This window comes from Lontra canadensis, unplaced genomic scaffold (assembly GCF_010015895.1).
Source record: "Lontra canadensis isolate GAN:19392208 unplaced genomic scaffold, GSC_riverotter_1.0 scaffold3, whole genome shotgun sequence".
NCBI classification, from domain to species: Eukaryota; Metazoa; Chordata; class Mammalia; order Carnivora; family Mustelidae; genus Lontra; species Lontra canadensis.
The window spans coordinates 42,202,919-42,220,822 of NW_022630997.1; the positions used below are offsets into that span (position 1 = coordinate 42,202,919).

General features: G+C 38.0%; 1 protein-coding gene across 2 annotated transcripts in view; it reads left to right on the forward strand.

The window, feature by feature from the left end:
* The window catches only part of USP54 (ubiquitin specific peptidase 54), a 116,289-nt gene that overhangs the window by 35,505 nt on the left and 62,880 nt on the right, over positions 1-17,904 (forward strand). Inside the window, exon 1 of one of the 2 annotated variants that reach the window (XM_032840307.1) lies at positions 5,542-5,638. The exons of the other annotated variant lie outside the window; for it this stretch is intronic. The gene's annotated coding sequence lies outside the window, so the exon portion shown is untranslated. Of the gene's footprint in view, positions 1-5,541; positions 5,639-17,904 lie in introns of those variants that run through there. 2 annotated transcript variants of the gene reach the window in all.

Here is a 17,904-nt window from a genome sequence, read left to right on the forward strand (position 1 = left end):
TGTTTTTTATTACTCAGTTGTAAGGATTCTTTATATGTTCTAGATACAAGTCCCTTATATATAATTTGCAAATGTTTCATCCCATTCTTTGGGTTGTCTTATTAATTTTGATGAAGTCAGATTTATCTATTTTTTCTTCTGCTTATGTTATATCTAAGAAAACTGCCTAACTCAAGGTCATGAAGATATATGCTTATATTTTTTTCTAAAAGTTTTATAGTTTTTATTCATTTGGACATTTGACCCCATTGTGAGTTAATTTTTACATGTGATGTGCGTCAGGAGTCCAACTTCATTCTCTTGCATATGGATATCCAGTTGCCCTAATGCCATTTGTTAATGAGACTATTCTTTCCACATTAAATTGTCCTGGCACAACTGTGTGATGTGTAAGGTTCAGTTGAATATAGAGAAAAATTTAGCATGTACTTTTTTTTTTTAAAGATTTTATTTATTTATTTGTCAGAGAGAGCGAGGGAGAAAGAGCGAGCACAGGCAGACAGAATGGCAGGCAGAGGCAGAGGGAGAAGCAGGCTCCCTGCTGAGCAAGGAGCCCAATGTGGGACTCGATCCCAGGATGCCGGGATCATGACCTGAGCCGAAGGCAGCTGCTTAACCAACTGAGCCACCTAGGCGTCCCGGCATGTACTTTTTTAAAAAAAGATTTTATTCATCTGCCTGACAGAGAGATAGAGAGAGAGGGCATGAGTAGGGAGAAGGAGCAGAGGCAGAAGGAGAAGCAGGCTCCCTGCTGACCTGGGATCCCAGTGTAGGACTTGATCCCAGGACCCTGGGATCATGACCTGAGCTGAAGGCAGATGCTTAACCGACTGAGCCACCCAGGTGCCCCTGGCATGTACATCTTAACAAATTATTGGTAACTCTATCCAAAATCAGTTGAAGTTTGCTCAAGTATGGTAGAAATCTCAGAAGCTTTCACTACTCTTAGAGAGGACCAAAAATAATTCAGGAAACAATATTGCCAAAAATATAAATTACTCTGATGGCAATTACCACAATTGTAGACTCTATGGTTCTCTCTTTTCCTTTTCCTTTTATTTGAGTGTAGTTGACACACAATGCTATATTAGTTTTGGGTGTGCAACTTAGTGATTTAACAGGTTTTCACCACGAGTGTAGCTACCATCTGTCCCATTATATCATTAGTACAATATGATTGACTGTATTCCTTATGCTGTGCCTTTTATTGACTTACTTATTTCATTACTGGAAGCCTCCCTCTTCCCTTCACCCATTTTGTCCCCACTCCCAGCAACCATCAGTTTATTCTGTGTTTATGAGTAGAAACATATGTATTTGACTTTCTCAGTCTGACTTATTTCATTTAGCATAATACTGCCCAGGTCCATCCATTTTGTCTCAAATGGCACAATCTCACTGTTTTTATGGCTGTGTAATATTCCATTGTATATATACCACATTTTCCTTATACATTCGTCCACTGATGGACAGAGATTGCTTCCATATATTGGCTATTATAAAAAGTGCTGCGATAAACATAGGGGTGCATATATCTTTTTGAATTAGTCTTTTTGTTTTGGTTAATACCCAATAGTGGAATTAAGATTCTCTCTTTGTCTGCCTCTCCCACATCTCTCTCTCTGTCCCACTCTCTTTCTCCCCCTTCTCTAAAAACAAACAAATAAATAAAAGAGAATGATAGATTTATTTTTTTTACTTTCTGTGAGACTGGATTTAGGTGATCCTGCAGTGTACTTGAGAGATATTTCACATTCTTTTTTTTTTTTTTTAGATTTTTTTGAATTTATTTATTTGACAGAGAGAGAGATCACAAGTAGGCAGAGAGGCAGGCAGAGAGAGAGAGGGAGAAGCAGGCTCCCTGCTGAGCAGAGAGCCTGATGCAGGGCTTGATCCCAGGACCCTGAGACCATGACCTGAGCAGAAGGCAGAGGCTTAATCCACTGAGCCATGCAGGCACCCCAATATTTCACATTCTTCCTGCTTTCTAGGAGCTTTCAGTCTAATTTAAGAAAATTTAAGCCCTCATTCTAGAGATATGTTGGCAATATTCATAATGATAATGCTATTTGAAGTAATTTTTAGGATGCAAAATGTAATTCAATATATGAATTTAAAGGATGATGATATTGTAATAGTAGAAACCCAACTAAATGGTCTCTGACTGCCTTTCCTCTTTTTTTTTTTTTTTTTTTTTTTTTGAGAGAAAGAGCATTTGCATGAGTAGGGGTGCTGAGGAACAGAGGGGAAGAGAGAATCCCAAGCCTGGCTTGAACCCACAACCCTGAGATCATGACCTCTGCTAAAATTAAGAGGATGACGTTTAACCTACCGAGCCACCGTGGTGCCCCTTTCCTCTTTTTTTTTAAAGAGTCCATTTGTGTGAGAAATACACAAGTTTTCTTGGATGGTTTTACTACCTAGGCCTGTTCTTAGTAGCCAAAGTTTCTCCAAAATATGCCCTTAGAATCAGGTTTTTTTCCCCCTTTTTTCTCTTCTTTGTCTGCGATATACCTCTTCTCAGTACTATGTATTTAAGTGAAATGATCAGATATTTAAGGTATATACACTATCAACACTGTGAATAAATCTCAGAATGAAAACTAGATACAAATTAGCTGTATAGTTTTTCTTGTTTTCCATGGACTTTCCGGTATATTCTCCCTTAGAGTATAGGGTCAAAAAGCTAGAATATTTTTGAGGGATTCCTTGTTAACTAAGATCAAATCTGTTTCTTAGTTTCATTTTCCAAAACTCCAGTTTTACAGCTCTGAATTAAGCTCCTTTTTTTTTTTTTTCCTGTGAGCATATAACCTAGAGATCAAATGCTACTGTTTCTATGGGCTTCCACTTGATACAAACCAATCTCTACCCTGTTCCTCCCCACTTCAAGCCTCCATAGTTTATTTAGAAGTCCACAGACTTCCTCACTACCCTCTGGAGTGCTAGAATCAAGAGGCTTTTATTTTCCAATTTGGCTCATACTCTGGAGCCACTCAGCTCTTGCCTTTACTGCCAACATCAGTATTATCATTAGCATCTCAGAAATAAAAACCAACAAAAATGGTTTTGCTTTGGGGTTACTCCAAGAGGGAGTCACTTTGGCTTTTCTTAGAGAAATTCTATTTTTCTTTTATGACTTTAAGAGAGGCAGAATGTTCTTTCATTAAATTGAACATTCTGCTCTACCCTACCTTGCTTACTAGTGGAGACCAATTATGAAAGGTTGTAGTGTCAGACCAAGTAGGAACTTTTTAGCCTGTGTTCTTCCATTAAACCTGCCTCTACTCCCTATTTCTCTTGATTGCTTTATTCAAGTCTTAGAGGTAGTTTCTCCTTGCTAATGATACTTATATTTTTTTCCCCTGAGGTCTTTATCTCTTATGGTCAAAGGAAGGCTATTATATGTAATACTCCTTGCATAGTACTTGAACAATGTGACAAGTTTTGTTGAAGGACAATTTTAAAAAGTACTGGTGTAACCAGTCATCCCGGTTTAGGATCCCAGGACATTTAGACATGACTTCTGAAACCATATATATTACTCTCTTGACCTAGCAGTCATGCTCACAAAAACCCTCCTATAGGCAGCTTGGCACTTACCTCGCAGACACCTGTAGTTACTTGATTTATTTTAGGTGGAGAGGCCCAGTGGTTGATGCAGGGTTGTCTCTGTGTGAGACAGAATCTCCTGTGCAGTCTTTTTTTTAAACTTTTTATTTATTTATTTATTTATTTGAGATAAGCAGGGGGAGCGAGTGGCAGGCAGAGGGAGAGGGAGAAGCAGGCTCCAGGCTGAGCAGGGAGCCGGCCGCTGGACCCAATCCCAGGACCTAGGATCATAACCTGAGCTGAAGGCAGAAGCTCAACCCACTGAGCCACCCAGGTGCCCCTCTCCTGTGCAGTCTTGAAAAGGTAATAAGAAATGTCAAAATATAGGGGAGCCTGGGTCACTTAGTTGGTCAAGTGTCCCAACTCTTGATCATAGTTCAGGTCTCAATCTCACAGTTGTGAGTTCAAGAAATAACTGATCCAAGAAAAAACTCATACAAGGTGGAATATGATTATATAGAAGAATTTTACATGAAGGATTTTCTGAAGGGCTTCAGAAGAGATTATAACCTGTTAGGGTGAGATTTTCCTGTGGATCACCTCCCTTGCCTGGCTAATACATGAAAAGTCATTTATGTTGTTACATTGTAACCAGGGTTGAAGATCTCTAATTCTTCTTCAGTTACTCTAGTTTTATTTGATTAGCCCTACAACAAATATATAACCATCACTGAATGACTTGATTAGAGAGCTTGACCTGGATATTTGTACATTCTTTTTTTGCAATTAGCACTAATCAGTAGAAATTCTGTGTCTCACACTTTGGAATGACATCTCCACCCCCACCTACCACTAGGAAACTTGAGTTAGAATGCTAATGGTAAGCAAAAGAAAAGCAGTATTTTTTTTTTTTTTTTAAATTTGGGCACTCTTACTGTTGTGAAAGGAGTGTTTTAGTTTAGTATATTGTTAAAATGTGAGAACTTAATTAGTTTTGGGCAGTGCCTGAATCTGTTTCATTTTACTAATAAATCTTAATTAAATCTTTTTGAAAGTCAACTCATATTTTCTCTTGCAACCTATAGAAATACAACAGACCTTCATATTTGACAGGGTTTCTGCTGATGAGTTTTTAAAATGACTATGCTTAAAAAACAACTTCTTTCAATAAAGTTATTTTATAACTGGGTGTAATACATAGAAGGGTGTGTGTTGGTCCTCTGGGGCTTTTGTGCCCTGCCTGCAAATGTAAGTTCTGGGCTGACTGATCACATGTTTGGAGTCAGGACTCTGCCTGCTGTTTGTTCTTGGTGATATAACTTGGCTTCTTCCCTGAGAGAGGGGTGGAGATCTTTCACTGTCCTTGCCTTTGGTTTTGGCAGCCTTTGAGATCCAAAGCATTTTAGAATTGATTCTTGAATTCAGAAAGCTCAGTTCACACAATAACTTTCTTTAAGAGTATGTCTTGTTTAACGAGGTGTTTTGCTTATTAAAGTGATATAATTTAAGTCCAGACAGTCTTGGAATTCTGAATTAAGGATTCAAACAATGACATTGTTTTGGTTATTCTCTAAAGTACTATGAATGTGTCTTCTAGTGCTCCTTTTGAGTGTAGTGCAAAGGGCTGGCTCTCTGGAAGCAGCTGCTACTCTGCAAACCTTATTGTTACATTGCTGACCTTTGTCATCAGGAATGCCCCTAGAGAAAACACACTCCCTAATTGTTTTTCTTAAGCTCTTATGAAGTTTGTGATATGTCCTTTCAAGTTACTTTTGGTTACTTTCTTAAGTATACTTTGTTTACATTTAATTTGGAGGCCCCATCTTTTTAGCTTTATCATAAATTGTCAGTTCTGTGTTCCTGGTAGGTTGTAAAAAAGAATTGCCTTTTCCCTGTTACCCTGTTCTGCAGGAAGCCTTTGTGGTTTAGATTCACAGTTTCCCATTGTTGCTAGTTGCTGTTGTCTCCTCCCTTCTGGACCCTCCCCTCCCCGCAACTCTAGCTCTTCCCTTGGTCCTCCTCATTCCTGGTTTTCCCTTGGCCCATAAATGCCCTTGGGATTGCTGGAGTTTGAACATGCTGTCTGGTAAGTTGTTGTCTGTGTGGCAAAACTGCAAGTAGATGGAGGGATTTCGTCTTTGTGTCTGGTCATTCTTTGTGAAGTGTTGCTTTTAACAGCAAAGGTTTAAACTTTGAAATTGAGGCTGTAGGGCTCTCTTCACTTTCAGGAGGGCTTCTGTCATACGACTGTTGATTTTGCTCTTCTCTCCTGTCTATTTCAATTGTTAAGGCTTTGGAAACTTGATTTTTATTATTGCTTTAAAAAACATTCTCATAGATTTTCTTGAGCTCATTAAGATTAAAGCAATGTTATGGGTTTAATATTTTAAGTTTCCTTCAAATGGAAGTATATTTATTTTCAGTATTAACATACTGATAAAAGTAATAATGAAGAAAAGATCTATTTTGTGGCTGAGGGGGAAAGTAGCATTTGCTTCTAGACTCAGAATGATTCTTTTTTCCTCTCAGCAGAATGTTTTTGGCAAAATTCACTAAGATTTTAGTATTATGTTCTTAATTCTGGGAAATGGTTTGCTGAATACTTCAGGATAACAAATGCTTCTGGGAATTATTTTTGGGGGAAGTTAGATTTGTTTATTAGCTCCTGCTATAAAATCTCCAAGATCTATAATCCTTTTGAGAGTAAAATATTAATATTTAGTGTTCAGATTGAGTCAAATATCACCTTAATAATGGACTTTCTTATTTCTTTGGATTGTATGTTTTGATCCTCAACTAAGAAGCTGTACGTGCACACACATTTGGTTCTCCAAAAGTTTTGCTAATTAAAGTCATTTTTATGGTAGACAGTGTAAGGGAAAACTTGTTCGTGGGATGTTATTACTGTTCAATTGAGTCATTTATTCAAGTGATAGGTGTGCTTGTACTATAATGATTTCCTGAGTTTCTATGATGTGGCAGGTGCTAGTTCCTATGCTAAGTACTTTGCATTTACTTCTGATTCCCAGTACAACCTGCCACATAGGTAGCATTGTCCCTCTGGGAAGCAGTCATGCATAGGTGGAAGGAACGTGGGTTTTTATTTTCCGCAAAATGAGAAAAATCCTTATTTGGCAGATTAGTTGTGGGAAGTAAAGGACATGCCATGTGTATGGTGCCTAGCTCAGAGTTGTTTTTCATTAAGTGGTGATTGCTATTATAATTTTATAGTTAAATAACTTGCTGAAGATCTCTCAGTTTTGAGTGTTAGAGCTAGGATTTGAACTGACTCAAAACCTGGAGTCTGGTAGTATGTTTTTGTTTGAGTATTGCAAAGGCTTTTAGAGTAGATTTCAGTGGATCCCTGTTCATTCCTCCTCCTCCTGCCCCTGTAGAGTTGGGGTTCTTTATAGATGCCCTTCTTTTCTTGGTATCCTCTGTCACCTTCCCAGTCATGTGCTTGGTCTCTCACACTGGAATTGCTTGTGCCATTCAGTACCAGTGTTCTCCCAGCAGTAATGAGTCAAGCTGGTGCAGTCAGTGGCTTCCCTTCCTATTTTCCTCTTGTTGATAGAGCCATCATGCTTTCATTATTGTTTGTGCCAAAAGAATTTGGGTAGTGGTGTATTTATAATGATTCATAAATAGTGCATAGCTGCAATCAAGCCCTTGAATTTAGAAAACTTAGGGGCTTAAAAAATTAAGGGAAAAAATTTCTAGCTCTAAGTTATTGAGCTGGAGGATAATATATGGCAACTTCATGCAACTCATAGTTATCATTTTGCCTAATATAGTTATCATTCTGGGGCTTAATTTAATTGCTATGGATTCTCTTTCCTTTAACCCCTGCTGTTATTAGTTTGATGCCATTAGCAGTGTGTTTTAGAGAGAATATTATGTTAGTCCTTCTGGCCATAAAGAAGAGTATCTTTATTCCACAGACCTTTTGGAAATAGAATGTGTGATTTAGGTATGATATAATTTATACAGTAGATTCAGGGAAGAAACAGAGAGATGATTTATCATACTTATAACTGAGTTAATCTCTAAACTGAAAAACGTGTTTCACAAAGTTTAATTCTTCATTTATTCTTTTATTTAACAAGTATTGAACATCTCTTGAGTGTAAGGCAGTGTAACTTCCTATATTGTATTCTAATAAAGTACAGATATATTGGTTAAGTACTGATTAATGAAGTTCCTGAGGGAGGGAATATGTCCCAATTGGTAAGAAGCAGTATTTAGACAATTCTTTGGGAAATGATTTAATATAAATGACTATTGCTTCCTAATAGGTGTGACTATCATTAGTCTCTATTACTGTAAGTTGCCAGCAGAATGGCTTTTTCAAACAGTTTTCCTGAGTGGAAAGGATTACTTGTATTAGGTGGCATTGGGAAGATGGGAGTGGGAAAGGGAGTAATATTCCTTATTGAGCAAAATGCTGGATATGTACACAGAACACACATTTTTTGTGTGTGTTTTAAGGGGATTAATGGTAGATGAGGTTGGAAATTGTACATGGGTTAAGATTATAGAAGGTGGAATGCCTGGGTGGCTCAGTTGGTTAAGCAGCTGCCTTCGGCTCGGGTCATGATCCCAGAGTCCTGGGATCGAGTCCTGCATTGGGCTCCTTGCTCGGCAAGGAGCCTGCTTCTCCCTCTGCCTCTGCCTGCCATTCTGTCTGCCTGTGCTTGCTCTCTCTCCCTCTCTCTCTCTGACAAATAAATAAATAAAATCTTAATAAAAAAAAAAGATTATAGAAGGTCATTTAAGGCCAAGGAGTTTTGACTATGTTTTGTCACTGAAGTTTTCTAAGCTAAACAGTGATTGATAAGAGTTTGCTTTTGGTAGTGTTTTATAGACAGGATTAGAAAGGTAATGGAAGTCAATACAGTAGTCTATGTAAATTGTATTGAGAATGCATTATTTTTAGATTACATTTGCCCTCATTTTGATGTGGTTGTGTTTGTGCTATCAATTATAGTTTAATGTCATAGGATTTTTACATTAAGTTTATGGGTGTATGTTTGTGTGTGTAAAAGAGAAAGGAAGAAGGAAGGAGAGAGGTATAGGAGATGGCCAGTTATGATGATTTACTTTTTTTTTTTTTAAAGATTTTACTCATTTATTTGACAGAGAGAGATCACAAGTAGGCAGACAGCAGGCAGAGAGAGAGGGGGAAGCAGGCTCCCTGTTGAGCAGAGATCCTGATGCGGGTCTCGATCCCAGGACCCTGAGATCATGACCTGAGCCGAAGGCAGAGGCTCCAGCCCACTGAGCCACCCAGGCACCCCAAAATTGATTTGCTTTTTTTAAAAAGTAAACTCTGTGCCCAATGTGAAGCTTGAACTCAAGATCGTAAGATCAAGAGTTGCATGCTCTATCAACTGAGCCAGCCAGTTGCCCCCTCCACCCATCATAATTGGAGGTCCTATTTTGTATTGTCCCCAAGAATTTTGCATATATAATTTTGTTGAGTACTCTCAACAGATCACCTTTACTGTAGGCAGTAAATGATCTGAAAGTGATGGAGTGGGTTGTGGAATATAGATTCATCTTATTCTTTATCATTATCATCAAAGCATTTATGTCTCACTAATACCAGGTACTGGGCTAAGTATACATGTATGCATTAATCCTCATAACAATCCCATGACTTAGATGTTATTTATTAATCCCAATTTATTGATGAGGTACCTGAGACTTCAGTAACTGATTCAATAACTTGGTCATGATGTTGTTAGTTGTTAGATGGTGGAGTTCAGACCTGTTCCACCTTCTAACTCTGGATTCCTAAGTTATATAATTCACATTGTGTTCCCTGGGAATGGTACCCCTTGGATGTCCATTGTGAGCATGGTGTTTCCTGAGGTTATGCAATGTAGTTGGCCCTGCAGAGGCTGCACTTTTAACCACTATGTTCTTTTTACTATCACACTGCCTCCCTCAGATGTCAATAAATTATCTATACAGCTCCGGATCCTTATAAGGATGGACTAAGTAGCCTGCAACTATTACTTCTTGATTTTTCAGTCATAACAAAGTGAAACATATCTTCTTATTCTTTTATTTTCTTCCCAACTGGTTTTGGGAAATTTGCTGTAAATGACAGTTTTCTAAGTTTTTATGAAAGGAAAAATAAGGCTTTCTATTTTTTATCAGCATACAGTTCTTCTTCTTGTACATGATGTAATAATTTGAAGCTGCCAAAGTCCAACCCTCAGGAAATTGTTTGAGTTGAGTGTATTCACTGGGGAGTTTGAGAGAACCAGCCCATAAATCAACAAATAGCTTTTTTTTTAATGGTTGTAGATGCTTATCTGTCTTTATTTTCAAGCTTGAATCAGAAGCAAATATTGATTTAATTGGTATAGTCTCTATTAGGAAAAATATGCAGTATCTCAAGATAGCTATGGGCATTTGGGGGGCTCTTTTATTTAAGGAAAGTCAGAATTTATTAGGGTGTTGGAATTGGTTGTTCTAGGTACTTATTCCTTCAAACAAAAATTTTCTTTTTCAATTAAACTTTCAATGATTCAGTGCCTATTATATTCAACCTCTGTAAAAAGATACCCTTAAGGAATATATGTTATAGTCCATGTACACAAATAACTGTAACATGAGGGAGGATGGGAATGCTCCACATGTACTGGGGAGCACAAAAGAGGATGAAATGAGTGAAAATGGAAAGGCAGGAGAGGGAGAGAATCTGGGAAGGCTTTTTTTTTTTTTTTAAATTTTTTATTTATTTGAGAGAGGGAGAGAGAGAGAGAGAGCAGACTCTCTGCTGAGCAGGGACCCCAATGTGGGGCTCAGTCCCAGCGCCCTGGGATCATGACCTGAACTGAAGGCAGACGTGTAACCGACTAAGACATCCAGGCACCCCCTGGGAAGGCTTTTGATGCAGCTTTTACTTGTAAGATACTTACGATGTTTTGTTTTGTTTTTTTTTTGGATACTTATGATTTTTAACAAGAAGAAATGGATAGGAAAGGCACTGCTGGTGGAGGCAATATTAGAGCCAATATTAGAGGCAATATTAGGAAGTAGAGTACAGAGTGTATCATTATACAGAAAAGAGTCCAGCTTTCTTGGAGTGGAGGATGAGTGAGGGACACATAATAGGTGCTTAGTGAAATGTCTGATCAATGAATGAGTGAGTAGAAGTTGTGGCTGAAAATGGTGGTAAGATCTAATTTCAAACTTTGTGCAGGCGCCAGACATACTGAATTCAATCTACAAATAAAAGTTAATTTTATACTGGTAGAATATGTGAATATAGAAATATGCAGTATAAAAGTCACAATCATGAGCATGAGTCAATAAGGAAAAAATGCTATCAAAGTAGGTCCAGCTGACTGCTTTTTTTTTCTTGAAGTTTGCTATTTTTCATGATTTTGCCCTCTTAGTGTTAGAATAAGAAGACAAGAAAAAGTTAAGAGAGAGAAACTTGTAAAAAATCCATCCATTAATTTTCCCCTTCGTGAATTAGAAAATTACCATTTTTCTCTAGCCAAAAGAATGCCCCTTCTGGGAGCCATTGAAGATTTTTGAAAAGGGGAGTAATGTGATATTTTAGGAGGCCTGTGGTAGCTATATGTGGGATTGGAGGCTTGGCAGTGAATCAGTAATGTGGTGACTTGGTCCAGAGGTGGTGAGGATCTGAACCTTAGCAGCATCCACAATGAGAATAGAATGAAAGGAAATAGATATCCAGGTGAACTCCCTTATTTTTTTTTTCTTTTTTTTAAGATTTATTTATTTATTAGAGAGACAGAGATCACAAGTTGGGTGGGGCAGAGATAGAGGGAGAGAGAATCCTCAAGCAGACTCCCTACCAAGATTGAAGCCCAATGTGGGGCTCGACAGGACCCTGAGATCGTGACCTGAGCTGAAACCAAGTGTCAACTGCTTAACTGACTGAGCCACTCAGGTGCCCCTAGCCCCCTATTTCTAAATAAAAAATAGTTATCAATTATTTATTTTTTTAAGATTGTATTTATTTATTTGACAGAGAGAGAGCATAAGCAGAGGGGAATGGCAGGCAGAGGGAGAGGGAGAAGCAGGCTCCCTGTTGAGTAAAGAGCCCAACACTGGGCTCATTTCCAGGACCCTGGGACCATGACCCGAGCTGAAGGCAGATGCTTAACTGACTGAGCCACCCAGGGGCCCCAGAAATAGTTATCAATTATTGGACAGTTTTCATATTGTTGGTGTTGTAGGTGTCTTCAGTGATTGGTTACCTCTGGTCCAGAGTCATTTCATTGTATCTTTAGGTCAAATGAGTTTAAATTCCACTTTTGGCTTTACTTTATGTAAGAAGATGATGAATTATAGATAATATATATATATATATATATATATATATATATATGAATTATGGATAATTTAGAAAATAGACAAAAGGATAAAAAATCCATAATTCCATCACCCTAAAAACACCCCTATTTTTTAATATTTACTTGAATTTATAAACTTTTATAATAGTTTATTTTAGGCAAATCAAGCTCTGAGAAACAGGTTCCTGAACTAATAGAACATCCCATTAACTGCTGTGCTGTGATGTTAAACATAATGAACCCAGAGGTTTCACATGAAAGCTTCATTGGCCTCTAGTTTACCAGGATCACAAACTATGTCAATGCCTTCTCTTTTCCTATAAATCTTAGTCCACCTACCTTTATACATATAGATATTAACCTTCCAAATGCCTCTATTCCCTGCTGGGCCCAAGGTTCCATCTCCTTCAGTGAATTATTTGCACAATTTAAAGTTTTTTTGCTTTTTTTTTTTTTACTTTGAACAAATTTTGAACTTACAGAAAAGTTGCAGAAATAATTCAGAGAAAGGAATTTTCATATCCTTCAGCCAGCTTCCTCTAATGTTATCTTTTTTTTATTATAGAGTTTTATTTATTTTTTTTTATTTAAAGATTTTTATTTATTTGACAGAGAGAGACAGCGAGAGAGGGAACACAAGCAGGAGGAGTGGGAGAGGGAGAAACAGGCCTCCCGCCAAGCAGGGAGCCTGATTCAGGGCTTGATCCCAGGACCCCGGGATCATGACCCAAGCCGAAGGCAGATGCTTAACAGCTGAGCCACCCAGGCGCCCCAAGACTTTTATTTATTAATCTGAGAGAGAGAGGACAAGCAGGGAGAGCAGCAGGCAGAGGGAGAGGATGAAGGAGAAGCAGACTCCCTACTGAGGAGGGAGCCCCATACGGAGCTCGATCCCAGGACACTAGGGCCATGACCTGAGCTGAAGGCAAATGCTTAACCGACTTAGCCACCCAGGTGCCCCTAATGTTATAAGTACAATGATAAGAACCAGGAAGTTAATATTGGTATAGTACTGCCAATAATTGAAGACCTTTTTCAAATTTCACAGGTTTGTCCACAGGTGTTCTTTTCTATTCCAGGATTCTGTCTAGGTTCTCACATTGCATTTTAGGTGTTCTTCTTCCTTAGTTTCCTGGATTCTGTAAAAATTTCTGTCTTTTATAACCTTGATGTTTTTGGAGAGTATTGATCAGTTGTTTTGTCAGTTGTCCCTGAATTTGGATTTTTCTGGCGTTTTTTTCATGAGTGGACTGAGACCATATGGTTTAGATAAGAATACTATAAATAATGTTGTGTCTTCAGTGTATTATTACCATGGGATACATGATGTTAGTATATATTATTGCCGGTGATGTTGACCTTGATCACAGGGTTAAGGTGGTTTCTGCCAGGTTGCTCCATGGTAAAGTTACTGTCTTTTCCTTTGTAGATAATAATATCTTGGTGAGGATACTTTGATACTATCATTTGCATAAATGTCATATTCTCTACACATGAAATTAGTAATGTTTACTTAGAGACATCATTGAACTTTATTATGAAATAAATCCCCTTAAGGAGATCTATCCCCTTCTGAGCTTCCCACGCCTTATATCTGGTTTCATCAAAGGATCCCCAGGCTCTGCAGCAACAAATCCTTTCTAGTCTTCATTGATCTCAGCGATATTCATGTCACATTCATAATGAGGTCTCCAGTGTTAGTTACCTGTAGATCTCTGAACCTTGTTTACCTCACTATCTCTTAGGGTAACAGGCTTTTCCTGGCTCAGTGTTCCTCTAAGCCTCATCTCTCTTTATGGATAAGCCAGTTTCATTTCAGCAAATATTTGGATGCCTGTTTTGGATTTTTTAGGAACAGAGGCAGAGAGAAGCTGACTTTGTTGATGAAGAATGCAGTAGGGGATAATTAGAGTGGCTTTGGCTATAGCCTGGTTTATTACTTTGGTCTGAGAAAAATGGCAGCAAATGTTGAGGTACTGGATATACTCTTGTGAGTATATCCAGTAATTGTTCTTTGTATTTCATTAATACAGAGAAATAAAATGTTTTTCTAAATTTAATTAGCTTCTGGAGCATTACTTCTAATGCTGGCAGTCTTGAGCTATGATCTTTTAAATTTAGCCCTGTCATTTTTATTCTGTCAGCTGTGGGCCCTCAGTGGAATTATTACAGCGGGCTCAAGAACGAAAAATCCAGGGACACCTGGGTGGCTCAGTTGGTTAAGCTGCTGCCTTCAGCTTAGGTCATGATCCCAGGGTCCTGGCATTGAGTCCCGCCTTGGGCTCCCTGCTGAGCAGAGAGCTTCTCGGCTTCTGCCTGCCACTCTATCTGCTTGTGTGCTCTCTCTCTCTCTGACAAAATAAATAAATAAATAAATAAAATCTTAAAAAAAAAAAGCAAAATCCAAATGTGCATCATCAGTATAATTTAGCTATTTAGTGCTATTGAACTTTATACAATGAAAAACACATACTACATGTTACTTTAATTAAGAAAATATAAATTTATTGATATTGCTTTATTTAAAGTAGCTTTTTGAATTACGTATTTTCTCAATAATATATACTTTAGAAATCTAGTTTCTGTAATATAACTCAGATTCTAGGGGCCTGGAAGCTCATATAATTGAGGGGTTCCTGTTTAAGGAAAACATTTTATAAAAGTAAAAATTAGATATTGGACCTGTGGTCCTGTGTAAGAGAGGGAACCTGAAGCTTAATCTTCATTAGTTTCTTTGTAACTCTGCCTCTAATTGTGGGGGTCTGCAAAAAGGTTAGGACCCAGTTTTCTATCATCTCACACATGGAAAAGTTTTAGCCTGCTCATAGGAAGCTAGTGTGTTCAGATTGGGAACAATGTGGGACATACAACTTAGTATCTCTACTACACAAGGAAATAATAGGTAATAAGGTAACATGCTTCTTTCCCAATTTTGGCTTCTAGTTTCCTAGAAGTTTACCTGATATTAGAGACAACAAAGTAAAGCAGGCTGTTTTGATGTAGTAAGTTCCAGGAGCTGTGTAGTAATGATGATTAAATAAGTATTAAGAAAATTAAAGGTTAAATAAATACAAATATTTATGTTCAGATTTTCTATTTCTTCGTGATTCAGTCTTGGTGGGTTGTATATTTCTAGGAATTTATCCAGGTCTTCTAGGTTATCCAGTTTGTTGGCATATATTTTTTAACAGTAGTTTCTTTTCTTTCTTCCTTTTTTTTTTTTTTTTTAAGATTTTATTTTTTATTTGACAGAGAGGGACACAGCGAGAAAGGGAACACAAGCCGCGGGGAGTGGGAGAGCAGAGAGCCCGATTCTGGGCTCAATCCCAGGACCCTGGAATCATGACCTGAGCCCAAGCCAGATGCTTAATGACTGAGCCACCCAGGCACCCCTCTTTTCTTTTTTTTTTAATTTAAAAAAAACTTGATTTTTTTTTCTTCCAAATTTTTATTTAAATTCCAGTTAGTTAACATATAGTGTTATACTGGTTTCGGGTGTAGAATTTAGTGATTTATCACTTACATAGCCTTTACTCATCACAGCAGGTGCACTCCTTAATGCCCATCACCTGTTTGATGTATCCAACACCTCCCCCCACCTCCCCTCTAGTAACCCTCAGTTACTATAATTTGTTCTCTATAGTTAAGAGTCTTAACAGTAGTTTGTTTGCTTGGTTTTTTCTTTCTTTTTTTTCAAGATTTTATTTTTATGTTATTTCTACACCCAACATGGGGCTCAAACTTAGAATTTTTTTTTTTAAGATTTTATTTATTTATTTGAGAGAGAGAGAGAGTGAGAGAGTACACGGTTGGGGTAGAGGAGCAGAGAGGGGAAGAGAGGGAAGGAGAAGCAGGCTTCCCGTTGAACAGGGAGCCTGATGTGGGAATCAATCCTAAGACCCTGAGATCATGACATGAGCTGAAGGCAGGCACTTAATGACTGAACCACCCGGGCACCCTCAAACTTACAGTCTTGAGATTAGGAGTCACATGCTTCACTGACCAAGCCAGCCAGGTGCCCCTTCACAGCAGTTTCTTATGATTCTTAGTATTTCTGTGTTATTGTAACATTTCTTTCATTTCTGATTTTGTTAGTCTTCTTTCTTAGTCTCACTAAAGAGTTGTCAATTTTTTTTATCTTTTCAAAAATCCAACTATTTTATCTTTTCTATTCTCTTTCTAGTATCTGTTAATTAACTTAATTATGAGAGTTCTTTCACAATATATACATATATCAAATGATCATGTTGTACACTTCATTATATACTACATTATAATTTTATTTGTCAAGTATACCTTAATAAAGCTGGAAAAATTTATGAACAAGCTTATTTGGCTCCTTAGAGTCTATTCAGTAATAGTAAAATATAGATCACTATAACTTTTTCAGAGTTGAGAGCAACACAATATTAGATTCTTATATGCTCTTCCTCTTCCTTCCACCTTTGATTGATTACTCCATAGTTGTAGCACTTGGCTGGAAACTAGTAAATAAATGTGGGTAAAGATGGTACGTTTTCTGTACAGTTTGTGAAGAAAGAGCTGCCAAGTAGCCTGCTGTCTCTGTTGTAGTTTAGGACTGTTCTTTGCAGAATGCTGTGAGTCCTTTGGTTGCTGCTGTGAGGGGCAAAGTGAGAGAGGAGTTCTAGGCAATAGGCTATGGAGCTGTTTTAATTTAAATTTCAATACATTTTTACATACGGCATCATTGCCATTATCAGGTGGTGGTGGTTTTTAATCATCATCCAATAGGCATAAAAATTAAGCAAGATTCTGTATTTCTTTTTATTATTTAAAAATTTTAAAAAAAGATTTTATTTATTTGAGAGAGCACAGAGCACGCACAAGAGAGCACGAGCCCAAGCAGGAGGAGGGGCAGAGGGAGAAGCAGACTCCCGGTTGAGCAGGGACCCCAGCAATGCTGGGCTTAATCCCAGGACCCTGAGATCATGACCTGAGCTGAAGGCAGATGCTTAACCACCTGAGCCACCCAGGCACCTAAAATTCTATATTGAAACTGTATGTGGAAAACTGCCACCAAACAAATAATGAATGCTCACCAAGTTTCTTTCTTTTCTTAAAACTAAGTGTCTAAGGATATGACTCTTGGATATAATTGTAGAGACCTCCCTAGGGTGGTGCCTGGATGGCTCAGTCTGTAGAGCATGTGACTCTCGATCTCAGGGTCATAAATTTGAGCCCCACTCTGGGTATAGTGGTTCCTTTGGGTGTGGGCTAAGCATCTTCCTTCAGCTCAGGTCATGATCTCAGAGTCCTGGGATAGTTCCCCACAGCAGGCTCCCTGCTCAGCAGGGAGTCTACTTCTCCCTCTCCCACTGAGCCAGATATGGGCTCTATCCCAGGACTGTGAGAACATGGCTTCAGCTGAAACCAAAGAGTTGGAGGCTTAACTGACTGAGCCACCCAGGCATTGCTTAAATAAATCAAAAGAAAAAGGAAAAAAAAAAAAAAAAAGAACTACTTCCCTAGAATCTCACCAGTCCAAAGCTGTGTAATATTTCTTAAAATGTTTATAGTGATGGTGAGGAAAACCTGAAGTTTTAACTGAGTCATATTAATATAAAAATACCTTCCTTGATAAGATGAAACTATTAATTTGGAAAGTTAAGAAATATATAGCTCATAGACTGTAGAGTCACAATTTATAAATAGAAAGATGGATTATATGACAAATGGAAAAAACTTTGATAAACTTTTGTGATACTATGGGTGCTTGGGTGGCTCAGTTGGTTAAACATCTACCTTTGGTTCAGGTGATAATCCCAGGGTCCTGGTATTGAGTCCTGCATTGGGCTCCCTGCTTTGCAGGGAGCCTCCTTCTCCCTCTGCCTCACCCTTTCTCTTTCTCTCTGTCTCTCATGAATAAATAAATAAAATCTTCAAAAAAATTATCTGTGATAATATGTCTGGCAATAACAGATATATGGATATAACACAATTGGCTTCTGACCTCTATCCAGTCCCTGTTCTCAAATGGGGTGGGATAAAA